Source organism: Catharus ustulatus, chromosome 1 (genome assembly GCF_009819885.2).
Source record: "Catharus ustulatus isolate bCatUst1 chromosome 1, bCatUst1.pri.v2, whole genome shotgun sequence".
Lineage (NCBI taxonomy): Eukaryota > Metazoa > Chordata > Aves > Passeriformes > Turdidae > Catharus > Catharus ustulatus.
In genome coordinates, this window is record NC_046221.1 from 144,839,914 (window position 1) to 144,856,287 (window position 16,374).

The window sequence follows — 16,374 nt, forward strand, 5'->3', positions numbered from 1 at the left end:
TAGTAAAGATCCATCTTTTGTCAGCTGGAAAATCATTTATACCACTGGCAATCAAGAATTATTTCACTGGACCCTTAGTTTATTTGTCTGGCTGTGTGGTGGAAGATGGATAGTTAAGAAATCATTGGAAAGTGCCCTTTGCCTATAAACCTTAGCATTTTTCCTAAATAGTTTGTATTGTTGTCACCTTACATTTAGGATCATCATCACTATTTAATTAAACAAACTATTAAACTCTGGTAATCGCATTCATTTTCTAGCAGGAAGTGGATGAACTAAGGAAACATTAAGTGTCCAGATCTTTATTCTTTTCCTGTATATGGTCACACTTTTTATTCTTATATAGAAACTTTTTCATATGGCTATCAGCTTTATACTACGAAATAAAAACCCTTCTATATATGTTATATCAACTAACTTTGAATCACTTAGTGTGAAGTGAGTCTTGCTCTACAGACCTGTTTGAGATCTTCCTTGTTCTTCTAAAATATTGATTTACTACTTTTTTTATACCTTAATAATTAATTTTAGGTATAAGGAAGTGTGCTAGATTAATCACGTTAAAATGAAAATATTTTGTTTCTGATAACTCTACTTTGAGACTTCACTGTTGCCAAAATGTATTCTGTGAATGAGAAAACCTGCGTTTCCAGATCACTAGGTAAATATTGGTTATATTTTCTTCCATAATTGCCAGACCTGAATAGGAAAAATATGCAAATATTTTTTGGCAGCGATAGAAGAGAAAATATATTAAGAATATTTTTAAAAACCTTGCATAAATGAGAGCAACATCTATGGTACCAATAATAAAAGAAGGAATGGTATAATTTTTGTACAATTAGAAGCAATGGTCTGTATTAGTTAAACAACTAGACTCTGGGAATTTCAAAGGATTGCCACAAATAAATTGGCTGTTTAAACTATTTTTCCATTATCTCATAAAATCTCAACTGCCAAAAACCCTTCACCTTTTGTATATCCTGTCCTTATTCTTACTTTAAGTATTAAGGAAATAAAATGATTAGTGAATATTTGACCTGGTTTTGGCCAGGACATGGTTAATTTTTTTCAAGGATTGGCCAGGACCCTGATACTATTTCATTACCACCTCATGCCAATAATGGGGGCAGGGGAAAGGGACCCTCCCTTTTCAGGAGAAGGGTGTTGTGACTGGTGAGAAGAGGTGGTGGAGAAGAGCAGATCAGTGTTTGTTTACTATTGTAGGCTTTCCATGTAAATAATTTCTTTGTTTTCCACCTTTTGTATTACAGTAGTTTCACGAATACAAGCCGCACGGATTATAAGCCGCACCCCCGGTGCCTCGACAATGTTGCTGTCTTTGTCAATAGATAAGCCGCACCCCGAATATTAGCCGCACTTTCGTTCGTCGCGAGAATCCGTGCGCAGCTTTCACAAATTGGCCAATTAGTAACAGGATCGCGGCATAGCGGGCTTTACTGGCTCGGGGCGGGGCCAGGAAGGCTCGGCCCGCTCATGGTTGCCGACGGGGCCGGGTGGCCCAGCTCAGCGCCACGGCTCGGCGGGGCTGGCCGGGTGGTGCTGCCGCCGCCGCCGCCGGGCTCGCTGGCCCCCCTCTCCCGTCAGCACCGCCCCGCTGCCGCGTTCGCTCACCCGGCTGGCAGGGCTGCCGCCGCCGGGCTCGCCGCCCGCCCCGCTGCCGCTTTCGCTCGCCCCGCTGCCGCTTTCGCTCGCCCTGCGCCGCGCCCGCCCCGCCCCGCTTTCGCGAGCGGCGGCGGCTCGCGGCGGCGGCTCGCGGTGGCGGCGGCTCGCGGCGGCGGCTCGCGGCGGCGCTTTCGCGAGCGGCGGCGGCTCGCGGCGGCGGCTCGCGGCGGCGCTTTCGGGCGGCGGCTCGCGGCGGCGCTTTCGCGAGCGGCGGCGGCTTGCGGCGGCGGCTCGCGGCGGCGCTTTCGCGAGCGGCGGCGGCTCGCGGCGGCGCTTTCGCGAGCCGCGAGCGGCGGCGCTTTCGCGAGCGGCGCTTTCGCTCGCCCCGCCGGCAGGGCTGCCGCCGCCGCCACCAGGCTCGCCGGCCGCCCCCTCCCGTCTGCACCGCCGCCGCGTTTCCTCGCCCTGGCCGGCACTGCAGGCCCCCGCACCGCCGGGCTCCCCCACGCTGCTGGCCCCGATTCTGCTGGGCTTCCCCCGCTGCCAGGTAGCCCCACCCGCTGGCCTTCCTGCTTCTGCCATGCTCCCCTGCACTGCTAGCCCCAGTTCTCCCGGGCTCCCCCGCCATGCTGGCTCAGGCTCTGCCGCCCTCCCTGCCCCGCCCTGCTGGCTCAGGCTCAGCCGCCTGCCCCCACACTGCTGGCCCCGCCTCTGCCAGGCTTTCCCACCTCAGCCGGGGCCGGCCGGGCTCCAGCTTGGCTTGGGGCTGCCGCGGGCTCTCACTTCCGTGTTGGCAGCTTTTAGAATTTTGTTAATAGATTAGCCGCCCCGGAATATTAGCCGCACTTCCGGGTTTCCACCAAAATTTTGGTCAAATTGGTGCGGCTTGTATTCGTGAAATTACTGTAATATTGTTGCTGTCATTATTTTTTTCTCCCCTCATTGTTGATTCCAGCTGTGTTCTTATCTCAACCTGTGATCTTTGCCTGTTGTGCTTCCACTTGGAGGAATGGGAGCGAGCAGTGGTGTGGTTTTAGAGGGAGTGCTAAATTGGAGAATACCATTCCAGAACCAGGATAATAGTGCAGATTTTGTCTGTAGATCACAAATGTTATCAGCTTGGGAAATTTTAATGCCTGGGAAGGCTATAGAAATAGTGTTGCCTGTGATAAGAATACTGATCAGCCCATAGGGAATGGGGTGAAATTTTCATAGTCTGTTTTTTGGATTTATGTCTGACCTTAAGTACAGATGATTACAGAACTGGGAGCACTCATGATGATGGAAAAGATAATAAAGGTTAAATTTAGTACAAAAGCATTCTTTTCTTAAGACTGACTCTTATTAACAGGAATATAACTTACATGAACTTTTTCTAGCAGCATATTCAGCTTGGGAAATAAGCTAAAAAGAGAGCTGAAAGTAGAAATTGTATCCCTTTTGAACCACCACTTCTTCAATTACATATACAATTAAATATACAGCTTCTAAAACTTTTGTCTAAATAGAATGTCACTTTGTTATAAAAAAAGTAGAACAAGAAGAAAATAAAGTAAGATGCATGTGTATGAACCTGGTAGACAGGTTTTATGGCCTAAAACCTTTTTCTTCAACTGTCAACAATCTTCTGCTATTCTTTTATAATTAAAACTAGGAATTTTTTAAAAAGGGCTTGAATGTCAGGGGACATTCAAGATGCAGAACCTCTGATAAAAATTCTATGTTCTTATACCATGCTACGAATGTGGCATTTTCTTTTGTTTTCTATTATCTATGTGAAAAGGGTAGGTTTCAGGATATCACATAGCTGAAGGAGTATCTGGATATTAAGTGCGTGGTATTTATGGAGTTTCTTCTCTCATGATAATACATTCTACAGTCAATAAAAATTCTGTGTCCATAAGGCAGAGAAGGAGTAAAGGTTACTAATTAAAATAAAGACCCAGTCATGTTACCAAAACTGTTATGTATTTGGTAATTAGAAAGGTGATTATAGAATCTAATTCTTGCCCCAGAGGAGATGCTCTACCAGGCATCAGTAAGGAACAAGGAAACAGTAGGACTTTAGGGAATATCAGAGAAATGCCTGTTAATCTTCCCAAAGGAATTAGAGAGCATGCCTCCCAAAAAGTGCAGAGGTAAACAGCCCAGCTGAAGTGCCACTACACCAGGGCACACATGAACGGGAGTTGGGAACCATGCTGAAATTAGAAAACTGATTTATTTGCCATCACAGGTACGTTGTGGAATGAATTACATGACAGGAGCACCACGATTTAGGGCCACAACACTTTCAGAAGAGATAGCCTGGGAAGGAGGGGTCGAGATGTTGCTCTCCATGTTCAAGAAAGGATACATTGTGAAGAGCTGCTTCTGAGTAACAGCCATTAATGGGTTCAGGGACTGGGTAAAAATCAAGCGCAGTACCTATAAAGGACAACATCATTCCTTATTTACTGTCTTGCAAATAGATGGCAAAGAATGGCAGAGGTAAAGGGAGAGCCCGTTAGTATAAACCTGTGGTGACCAAGATAAACTCAAACTTAATTTTCTCTGCCCTTTAAAATGGTTTTGTAATGAAACAACTATATGGAGATAATGTGAGAGAAATAGATATATGCCCCATTTTACCATGCTTCTGAGAAAAAGTGTAAACACTAATATCAGTTTGGAGTACTATTAGGAATTTTTTGGTTATTCTGGGTTTGCTTCAGTTTGGTTTCTAACGCGTTAGTTAGGGCATTAATTTTTAAAAGAAATCAAAAGAAAAAAGAAGTATTTTTATAAACAAAAGAGTTTTTTCTATAATTTATGGCTACATACTTATATATATTGTTCCGAATTTTCTGACACTTAATGAGTGTCCAGCCATAAATGTTAACAATATTGTTCTTAGTTCATGAAAGCAAAAAAATTGAGGGTTGAGGGTTAATTATTATTTTTTTAATGCTTGAATGGTGGCATTCTTAATAGGAAAAAAAATAAAATAGAAGAAAAAAGAAAAAGATAAATTGCATAGTTTTGGGAAAATATAGCTTTCCAAATGAAGTTTAGTCTCATGTTTATAGAATAATTTACCTAAAATATTAATTTAAGCTAAATTGTTAAAAGAAAGAGCAGGGGTGTGTGTTTTAAAGAGTATTTCCTGCATGGATTAGGAGAGAAAAATTTCTACACACAAATACAGAGTTTAATTGCTTCTCTGAATGACTTACAATAAATTCTGCAGTATAAACTGTGAACAGTGTAGTAATTCCATTTTTTTTTTATTCTGTTTTGACTAGATAATGGCATTTCACAATTTTCAAACTATGACTTCATTTTGAAAATAATGTGAGCTTCTGATAAACACACTTCTGGAGGCTGGTCACATTATAAGTGATAGAAACTATAACACAATAGGGTAGCTGTCCAGCAGCTGTCTATAACTACAATGATGATTTATTCAAGAAATGATAAAAATTAACACTTTGGAACCTTGTATATTATTTAATTTTCTGTTTATTTTTACAGGCTTGATTTAATTTGAGAAGCTTTAATTTATCTCAGAATTGAGAAACAAAATTAAGAGGCAGCAAAGTTAAAAAACATGATGTTTTTAACTGTTAAAATAAGTTGATTTACGACCTCTGACTGGTAAATGAGTTCCCCCTTTTTTAATTCTCACTGTTTACCTGTGTTATTAATTTGGAAGTGAGTTTCTCGTACTGTGTACAACACAATATTGTGAGATGGTAGGTATCACATTTTTGTCATCCAGAAATTAGTTTTAAAAAAGAAACAAAAAAAGGCATCAAATAGAAAGAAGAATTAAATATGAGACATAAAATCACCTACCATCCTCAATCTATCCACATTCTGTTAAACAGAGTAGATTAAAACTTGGCTGAAGATTGGCTGTGAAGGTACCTCATTTAATAGATGTAATTATAACTTTCTTTTTTAAGGGAAAACAGAGAACAATAAAGTAGTCATAACTGTAATATATGACAAAAATTTGCCAGAACTGAATGAATATTAGTATACAAAGAGAAAGGACAAATAGAGTGAGAAATCAAGTTTGTAAAAAACTTAACATCCCAAAACATTTTGTAGGTGATGTAGGTTGTATTGGCCCTGCCTGAGCAGAAGAAGGCACTTTAAATGGTTGTCTGTGACTGTCCAACTCTTCTTTTCATTTTTATGACCAACTATCCTGGTTTCATCTGGGATAAAACTGGTTTTCTTCTTAGTAGCTGGCACAGGGCTGTGTTTTGGATTTAGTATGAGAACAGTGTTGATAATGCAATGATTCAGTTGTTCCTAAGAAGTGTTTTCCCTGAATCAAGGATGCTTCAGTGTCGCATGCTCTGCTGGTCTGGAGATGCACAGGAAGAGGGTAGGTAGCGTAGCTGGGACAGCTGAAGCAAACAGGCCAAAGGGATGTTCCTCACTATGGGCTTTATGCCCAGTACATAAACTGGGAGTGGTTGGCTGGAAGAGGCTGATCACTGCTTGGGGATAGGATCAGAATCTGTCAATGCTTGATGAGCAATTGCTTCAGGCCTCATTAGTTTCTCTTGGATTGTCCCTTACTCTTTTTCATTTTTTTTAATATTTATGATTCTTAGTTGTAGTATTCTTGTACTTCATTTCCTTTGAAGTACTAAACTGTTCTTATTTCAACCCACGAGTTTTACTTTCTTTTCCAATTTCTCTCCTCATCCCACATGGGGTGTGGAGGGCAGTGAGTGGGCAGTTGCAGGGTACTGAGTTGCTGACTAGGATTCATCCACAACTGAAACCTAAAACTGAGAAATATTAATACTGTAATGACACTAGAAAATATCAGTATTATCACTGATGTATTTGATAGACTGAGAATATTAATATGGTTGGCTGAGATATGAGTTTAAAGAAGGTATCAAAAGAGATTTAATATCAAAAGAGATTTACTATTTTACAACAAACTTTTCAATGAATTCAAATAACTAAGAAGTGTTTCAATAGAAACAGAATACATGTATATATATTCCTAAACGTTATTAGCTATTTTAAACAGAAACTGAAACACTATTATTACTCCTTTATTACAAAGACAGATGAAGGTTCTACAGCTGAAAACTAAAATAATTTTCCTTTTTATAGAAGCATTCTCTTGAAAATCCCTCTGACTTCAGAAACGTGCAGACTCTGCCTAAATGGTATAATGGGTACATTTTGGAAATAAGTAATTTCACGATTATAAGCCACACCTGATTATAAGGCGCATGTCCGGGTATCAGCAATGTTTAGGTCTTCGTCAATATATAAGCCACACCTGATTATGAGCCACACTTTCGTTCGCAGCGAACTTTCACAAAGTTGCCAATTAGTAACAGAATCGTGGGATCGTGGGGTTTACTGGCAGGTGCCAACCTTGAAAACATTATTTCTAAGCGAAAAAAGATACAGACAATAGCTGCGGCAGTGTACCCTGCAAGTTTTATTAACAAGCAGAAAAAGATATGAACAATAGTGTGGTTGTTTTACAAGCATTTCCAATGAATCCGCATTGCCTTTAAATAGCCACTCAGCTGGGCAGCAGCACAGTCGTGCGGGTGAGCGGCCAGCCGGGTGGATGGGCAGCCACGTGGGCAGGCGGGGGGCGGGGAGCCGGGCGGCTGGAGAGCCGAGCAGCCGCCGGGCAGATGGGGAGCCGGGCAGCCATGAGGGCAGGGAGCCAGGCAGGTGGGTGGGGAGCCGCGCAGCTGCACAAGACTGAAAACACCGAAAAGATACAGAGAACTATCACTCGGATCAGTGGCACCACCCCGCCGCCAGGGACGCGTGGGCTCCGGCTCAGCTCGGGGTTGCTGCGGGCTCTCATTTCCAGGTTGGAAAATTTCTGAACATCGTTCATATATAAGCCATTCTGGAGTACAAACCGCGCTTCCGGGTACGGACCAAAACTTTAGTCAAAATGGTGCGACTTCTAATCGTGAAATTACTGTAATAATGAGGTTACCAAAAAAAAAGTAGAAGGGGAATAATCCCCAAAATTTATTGTCTGGCCATCGAATGTTTTCTTTATGTTTCTCAAGAACAAACTTCTGTTTGAAGATCACGAGCACATAACTATTTGCTTTCTTTGGACCTGCAATGCAGTGCTTTGGTACAGTAGTCTCTCTGGTGTCAGAAAGAAGTCTTTCAAAGTCCTGCCTCCACAGCATGTGCTTTTCCAGGCAGCTTATCATTTCCCACAGTTAATCAATCTTCTAGAAGCGATATAGCTATGAACACTCCCCAGGAACTTTATAGGTATGATTCTCACATGTGGAACTTGTTTGCCATTGTTCCTCCTGCCCACTGTGCCTGCTGTGCTGAAGTTATTTCAGTCTTGTCCCTAGGAGTCAACAAATGATCTGAAGCAACCAAGTAAAATGAACAGCTCAAAAAATTTTATTTCTTGAAGTTCCAGGAAAGATTGGTAGTAGTTTGAAAAAAAATACTTGCTTTTGAATTTTTGGCAACTTCAACAATTGAACTCACTTCCTTATTCCCAGGCAGCACTCTAATTTATTTTTCTAATTTACAATAAAATGGAGTCTTGGTGTTTTACATGAAATAACTTCCTTGTTGTATTTGGTTTTACCACTTATCTTGGAGACATATTGGTAGAACCCCAGAAAATTAGGGTTTAATTTGTTTGTCTCAATAGCCTGATGGCTGTAAATCCAACCAAGGACAGTTATAGCAGGTAAGAATTGTTGGCAATAGGTCTGTTGGTATTAATAAGCCATGAGAAAAAAAAACCAGTTTTGATTAGAAATGGGGACCAGGTGGATTTATAGCAGCAGCACTTCTCTGGGACAAACATCCTTGTTCTAGTCCACAGAGACATAGAAAAAAAAAAAAAAGATAACACAAGAGCAGGAATGAGAGGAATGAGGGCAAGAAGCAGGCATGGACTGCAGAGAGGGGTCAAGACAACAGAAAACCCCTGAAACCTTCTGACCTCTTTCCACAATGGACTGAGCACAATAATTAATCTGCACAGGAAGTGAGGAACATATCTTCAGGGTGGAAAAACCTATTCATAAGGAAAGATCCATCCCCAAGCCCAGGTGGTGCTGAACATCTCATCAGCAGAATCAATGCTGGAACCAAGACCCATTTGTTCCTTTCTTCCTTCCGTCCTCCTTCCTTCCTTCCTCTCTCACTTCCACATCCTTATATAGTGGGCCAGGGAGTAACACCAATTTTCATGTCAAGTGAGTAATTCACCAATAAAACTTTCTGATTCTCCATCCTTGGACTTCTGTCATTCCTTTTGACCATGAGCATTTCAAATTTTAGGTACTTTCTTCTTTCTTAGGGGTGCAATATCATAATGTTCTCCCACATCTTAACTTTTAGTTTAAAATATGCCCTATCTGGTTTGTTAGGGCCATTAATGTATAATGACCTTTTCCTACTTCAGTTTCCTTTGTTGTTCAAGGAAAATGGGAACTTATAATGATGAGTTAACAATTACACACAAAAATATCTCAGTTTAAGAAATTACTCTTTCTGTCTCTCTTATTCAACCACTGGCTTTCATCTCATCCAGAACTGAATTCCAAAATGAGTAGCTAGGTTTACCATGAGAGTAAAAAATATTTCACAGCCTATTCAAATCAAACAGTTATGTCTTGGTTTGAATAAGAACCACTCTTTGTCAGGAAGAGTTAGTGGTAGTGAAATGTGTTTCATCAACTAACTGGCATATCAAAAATGAGAAATATTGTTCAAAAGTGATTTGCTATTGAGTGCAGGCACCCCAAATGATCTTCAATATGAGCTTTGAAAATTAACCTTGAAGATGAACTGTGAACATCTCTTGTAGTATTTTTCACACTAGCCTCGTACAAAAAGTAGACACTTGGACATTCCCTTTTCTGTAATTAATATTATGCAAATTTAAGTTCAACTTCAGATGCTTTTTGCAGGAGTATCTCTACTAATTCCATTATCATTATTTCTATTTCATACCTAAACAAGAAGACTATTATGATTATCATAGCCTTTTGAAGGCAGTTCTACAAAAGTAACATGTTAAACAGAAACACATAATATTACTTATTTTTCAGTTTTATTTTTTCCTCAAGATCTTCCACTGTAATTATTTTTTTAGATCATTTTCTGTTCATTTTTGTAAGTATTTATCACCTTTTGATCTCTTGGAGATATTTACAAAGTACCTTGCTTTAAGACAATATTTCAATTTAGGTAATATTTGATGTATTGTTCTTCTCCATATCACTAATGAAAATGCAAACATATCTAGCATCTGTCACTTCAGCATTCACAGGGAAAATCCATTCAAATCAGTCCAGCTGTTGGATAACTGTAAATGTCAATCTGTGATAGCTTTCAATCTGTAAAGCAAGTTAATTTATTACTATTATTATTATTGATAATAATAATATTATAGCAAACATCTTTGTAATATATATCAGTATTATTTCTCAAATGCTCTGGCCACATTTCTTTCATTCTGCTGCCAGTTTTGTAATTGCATTTAGAATGTTCACCTGCTACATCCTGCTCTCTTAGGCCACAGTGGTTATACCTCACAGTTTGTTCTCGGTGGAGTTTAATAATTTGGAAGAAAGATTTAAATATGAAAATGTTAAAACTAATATTACTTATAACTAGAAATTTAAGTTATTATTACTCTACTTTTCAGATAATCAGGGATTTTACAGAGGAACTCAAATAATTGCCGTGTATACTAAATGCATCTGCTACATCCATCATCATCAGGAATATGATGATTTGGACTGGTTTGAATTCAGATTGCGAAAGTATTTATATTCACTAGGTTTAAGAAGAATATCAGCAGGACTTGCACAAGGCAGAGAGAACGAGGCAATGCTTAGAAAAAAGATAAATCATATTCTATTCTTCTGAAATATCCAGACAACAGGTAAGTGTGGTGTCACTAACACTTAGTCAGAGCAAAAATGTGTCAGTAAACTTGGTAAAACTCATCTTTTTAAAAGACAGAGGTTTCACTTTGTTGCTGTCACATCTGCCATAAAAAGGTAGTCGTATTCCTGTGGCTCTTGCCATATTGGTGACTAAAGAAACTAAAACAAAAAGATCAGCAGACTTCATTGTTTCTTCTTTAAAGAGAGATTCAGAAAGGATGTCTCTGTAAATTGTCCTAGAACATAACCATTCTGCACCCAAATTCATTTTGATCTCTTTGCTACATAATGCAGTCTGCTTATTGTATCTACCACTGAGCTGCCTTCTGATGATCAGTGTAGTGCTTAAAGTTCTTTTTTTCTTTTTTCTCCCATGTGAAATAAATGTTGATTTGCTGGTATAAGGACCAGGCATAAAAGTACTGGAGCAAATCTAGACTTTATTTCTTTGAACTGAGTCACTTGATTAGGATGGAAAGGCTTAATCACTCTAGCATAATGCAGAAGTAGCAGCATCTGAACCCAGATACATTTGCTAAAACTAGTTCAGGATCTCCCAGTATATGAAGTGCATTTGCCTTTTGTAAGAAAGAGTACATCTGTTTCCCTGTTTTTTCCTCTAAACTGTTTATAAACTGTGTAGAGCTACTTCTGTCAAGTCTGGGTAAGACTCAAGTGAGCCAACAATTGAATCCTATTATTTTGGTATAATAACTCTTCTTTCCCTCTAGCGAATCTTATCAGTCTCTCCCAGTCACCAGTGTCAGTTAGTGTTAGCAGCAAGAGTCACATTTTCCACATGGTATGCAGACCTCTTCAGCAGACTTCCACAGCATATATCTGTGTCGCATGAGTTATTCTCCAAATCAATAGCCAGAAGACATGAGAGCTTTAAATATTAAGGCAGTTATGTCAGCACACTCCATCTGAGCATGAAAACTGGGAGCCTGACAGGTTTGGTTCTCTGTAGTCTCCAGCTACTTTTTCACGTATCTAAAAATTTTAAAGTGGTGGACTTTTTGGTTTTTGTTTTGTTGTGTTTTGTTTCAGATTTTTTGCAAACTTTCTTCTTTCACCAGAGCTTTCTGCATTGTCTCTGTTTTCTGTTGCCTTGTTCCTAGTAATTCTTACAAGTAATGGTCCAATATTTCCTCTGGAGACATGTATATGAGCAGATAATCATAGAATCATAGAATGGTATGGTTGGATGGGACCTTAAAGAGCGTCTAGTTCCAAACCCCTGCCATTGACAGGTACACCTTCCAAACCCCTGCTATACACCAGATTGCTCAGAGCTGCATCCAATCTGGCCTTAAAAAAATAAAGAGAGACACAAAGTTGATTGTAAGGCTGGAGTACCTCTCCTACAACGGTTTTGATTTGTTCAGTCTGGATTTTTCAGTTTTCAGGGAGAGCTAATTGCGTCTCTCTAGATCTAAAAGGAGCCCACAAGAAAACTGGAGAGGGACATTTTACATGAACATGTAGTGACAGGACAACGGGAATGGCGAGAAAATTAAAAAGGATAGGTTTAATTTAGATATTAGGAAGAAATTCTTTACTGTGAGGGTGATGAGGCACTGGAACAGCTTGCTCGGAGAAGTTGGGGATAACGATAGAATTGGAAAGTAAACACAAAGAAAGTTCAAGGCTGCAGACAGAGAATAGTTAATGTTGTCTCATTCTCACATTTTATTTCTTATTTCCAAATGCAAGATCAGTAGCTTCTGCCATGTCTATTTGAGGCTCCTTGTGTGTGTGAAATTTACCACTTATTAAAATAATTTCAAGTCTCTTGTTTTTATTCTTGGTTGTTATATCTTTGTTGGCTTTTTTTAATGGAATAAATAATACAATATTTTCAACCAGTTCTAATTTGCCTGTAGGTCAATAATTTTTGGATAAGAGTTTAGTTGCTTTGATTTAATTTTATTTTTAAACAAAAGACCACTTACATGCATTTCTTTGTATGTAAATACCCTCTTTCTAGATCTTTTTTAAGATTAATAAATTTGAAAAATACCATTAATATTGATGACAAAATAAAATTATTGATAAAATATCTTCCCATTAAAGAATTCTCTGACAAAACCTTTTTACATGTGGTTTTCTCATTATATTTCCTGCACCTTTTAAAAGCAAATATTTAGGCTTCTTCTCATAAGCCATGAGAACTGTTAGTGTGTTCTTTTAAAGGCATGAATTCTGGTTTTCGTATGTCTTAAGCACGGAAAAAACACTTCTCTCTTCTCAGAAAAATTATTAAAATCAACTTGACTCCTTCTTTCATAAGGTAAATTTACTATAGACAGAAGGATTGCTTAATCAAGCAAATAGTCAGATCTCAACCAAAACAATGTATAAGGACTCTGAGACATAAAGCAATTACCATACAGAGGTCTACACTATAATAACTCTAAAACAGAAATCTAGAATACCAAAACTGAGGTCTTTCCCAGGATCCTTCCGCTTTTCCTAAAATGGTCATTATTTTTTCCCAGATCTGCTTTCCTTGATTCACAGTTGGTTTCATTCTGATATTCAGTTTTAATTTTCTTAGGATTATACTCTGTAATGCTTGGTTATGTTTAACTTAATTGCTGAATGATTGTCATTTAATAGGTAACTAATTGGCACTGCCTTAACTACATTAATAATACACACCAGATATTAACAAAAGTATTCGAGTTAAATATCTAAATGTCATTTTAAGTGTGTGCAGGATTAAGTGTCTAGCTGCTTTAGAAAAAGAAATCATTAGATAGTCCTGATCAACACAGTTCTAAAACAGTTGGCTATAAACAAGTGAGTTGAGTTCCAACCTGCAGAATTCTCTTTTTTATTTAACTTTGTAAATGTACATGTCTAGGGACACATTTAGATTGGAGTAATTCAAGGACTGTATGTGGCATGGAATGCAACGTTGTTGCTTTGCCCTGGCTATGATAAGAAACAACTAAGCATCATTAATAAATAGGTCCAAGAACACACAGAAATAATTGTGTCTTGAAAGGGACCAGATAACTTCACGGCTCTACTGTCTCTGTACATCTGATGAGCTGGCCTGGAGTATCTCCACGGCACTGCCTCCTTTTCCTTCACAAGAAGAAGACAAAGGTGGAGAAATGCAGCACTATGTCTTTGCCAATTAAGTAGTGTTTAAAACATCCATGTATATTGCTCACTTAATGATCTCCAAATTTTTTTAAATCTCATTTTCCATCACTTCTGGAAGATATTAACTCTCATTATCTGACTGAAAATATTTAATCTGATTAAACATTATGATTAATTGCAGAAATTTATTAATTTCTTTAATAAAAAATGGATATCTGTCCTTCAGGTTGAAGGAAGTTAGACTTTTTCTGACATTAAATAATTTCCTAAAGAAATAGTCATGTATTTAATTTCAAGTTATGCCCTCTGATAAAAACCAATGTAAAACTTTAATTCTTTTTGCTATTCTACAATCTGAAATCACTTGTCCTACTCAAATTTTTTCAATCATTAATCTCAAGACCCAAAAAGTGGCATCTCAAAATGTCAATGGACTCCTTTTTCACTGACAATAAGAGGATTCCTATAATTGATGGACAGTCATAAAGACGACTTTAAGATTTAATTAAATATTTTCCAGTAGATGGCAGCCTTTTACAGTGATTGGAAATCCTGAATGATACCTGTGAAGGCTTCTGTAGTTGACTAGTTGTTAAGCCTTTCCTCTGCAAACATTGGTTAAAAGGTATTTATAACCTTGCTTTTGCAAATTTTTAAAAGACTTGTAACATATGCTCTTTTTTATTTTCTTATATCCATAGCAAATATCTATGTTCGGGTCTGCCTGCAATAAAAATAAGACTTGAAGTACTACCTAAAACAGGAGCTGCAAATGAAAACGCTAAATATTCCAGCTGATTTATTTGATAATATCTGAAGTCAAGATTATTTGAATTTTTAATGCTACTCATATGATCTGGGGCAAGATATTTGAAAATCTTTGTGATACATCTGAGACTGGGATTGCACAGTACTGGAATTGAAATTCATGCAAGAGGAAGCATGCTTTTCCACAGGCTTCCTCAAAATTTCCGTCCTTGCATTTATTGTAAAATTTTACTTATTAGGACATGATTCTTTCCCATCCCTAATGCAATTCATTAGATATAATAATTCATATATTTACTGTACTTGTACATGGTACTGTAAATCAGAATTCTAAATGCATCCCAAAAAAATGCTGAAACTCTTGTGTTTTCATCACTTGACACATGCCAATATAATTTATTTTCTTAACCTTTTACTGCACTCCTTTACTCTTTGTTGTTCTCAAAGTACGAGATCTCCAAGGTGACAGTGAAAACAAGAGAAATGTTTGCTTATCTACTTCAGTGTCATTGAGACAGGATTTGGTAAAAAGAGGTCCTATCTTTTAATAGAGCTATGTCTAAGTAAGCATATGGTTCAAACATGACCCACCAAATGACAAATCAAAGCAAAGTACCAACAAAGAATTTCTATTAGGTGTGAGGTTTCCATTTTATGAATGCTTTAGTGCAAAATCGTATGTCTTCTTGACATTTAAGATACTTCAGGACATTCAGTTCTGTTCTGAAAAGGGAATTCCAGACCCTTTTAAAAGGAAAAAATACAGGAAATAGAAGTAGGCATATATGATGTTGTTGTGAAGCATTTTAATTTGATGGTGAATAATTCTATGTAGTAAGCAAAGATGGACTGTGGGAATTCATTTAATAATTGATTAATTAATAAATCCTTTTTAAAGCAATGTGATTATCTTATATCCAGGGTACTGTGTCCAGCGCTGGAGTCTTCAGTACAAAAATATGATTAAAGGATTGAAGCATCTTGGGGAAAGGATGAGAATGTTTGGATTATTCAGTCTCAAGAGAGAAAAGCTCTCATCCCTCTATTTGAATAACCAGTAGGAGTGTGCAAAGAAAACAGCCAGACTCTTTCAGTAGTGCCCAATGACAGGACAAGTAATGGACACAAACTAGAAAAACATGAATTCCCATCTGACAACAAGAATATACTTTTCTTAGAAAGGGTAAGTAAGCACTGGAACAGGATGGCCAGTGAGGTTATGGAGTCTGCATCAGCAGAAATATGGAAAACCCATCTGGACATGATACTGGAGAGCCTTCTTGAAAGTACTCTGCTTTAGCTTTGTATATTGGACTATGTGATCACAAGAGAGCCCTTACAACCTCAAATATCCTGTAATTATATGCATTACAGAAAGAATCTTTCAGGGCAATTGAAACCTCATCCAACATCACACAAACATTTGAGATTGTTATTATTTCTGTGTTGTCAGAACTGACAGTTACTGAAAATTACACAGGCTTACAAAGTACTAATGGTATTTCAGTAGTTAAGTTTCAGGTAGGGAGTAAATAGTTTTTTGTAAGTTCTTGTGAATGATTATTGAAAACCCTAGGGCATCTTGCTCAGAAATCATATCAAGTTAACAAAATCTTAGAACTTTCTGAAATGCTCAAAGCACTTCAAAAGGATTGGTGTTCAGGGCCAGTGAACTTCCCTAGATACCCATGAGTTCATCAAAATCATTTATTACTTTATTGACCTCCAGAATTCAATAACATATGCTACAATACAAAATCCACAAATCCTTTATTGTCATAATTATATCCCATACTAAAAATAATGCTGTTGTTCCTGGTTAGGCTGACTTGTGGCAAGCTTTTATATTTTTATGTTAGAATCAAGAATTGCATCTGGGAGGTCTAGGAGCACTATGATGAGTTAAAATTGTAAAAATTCGGGCAGTTAA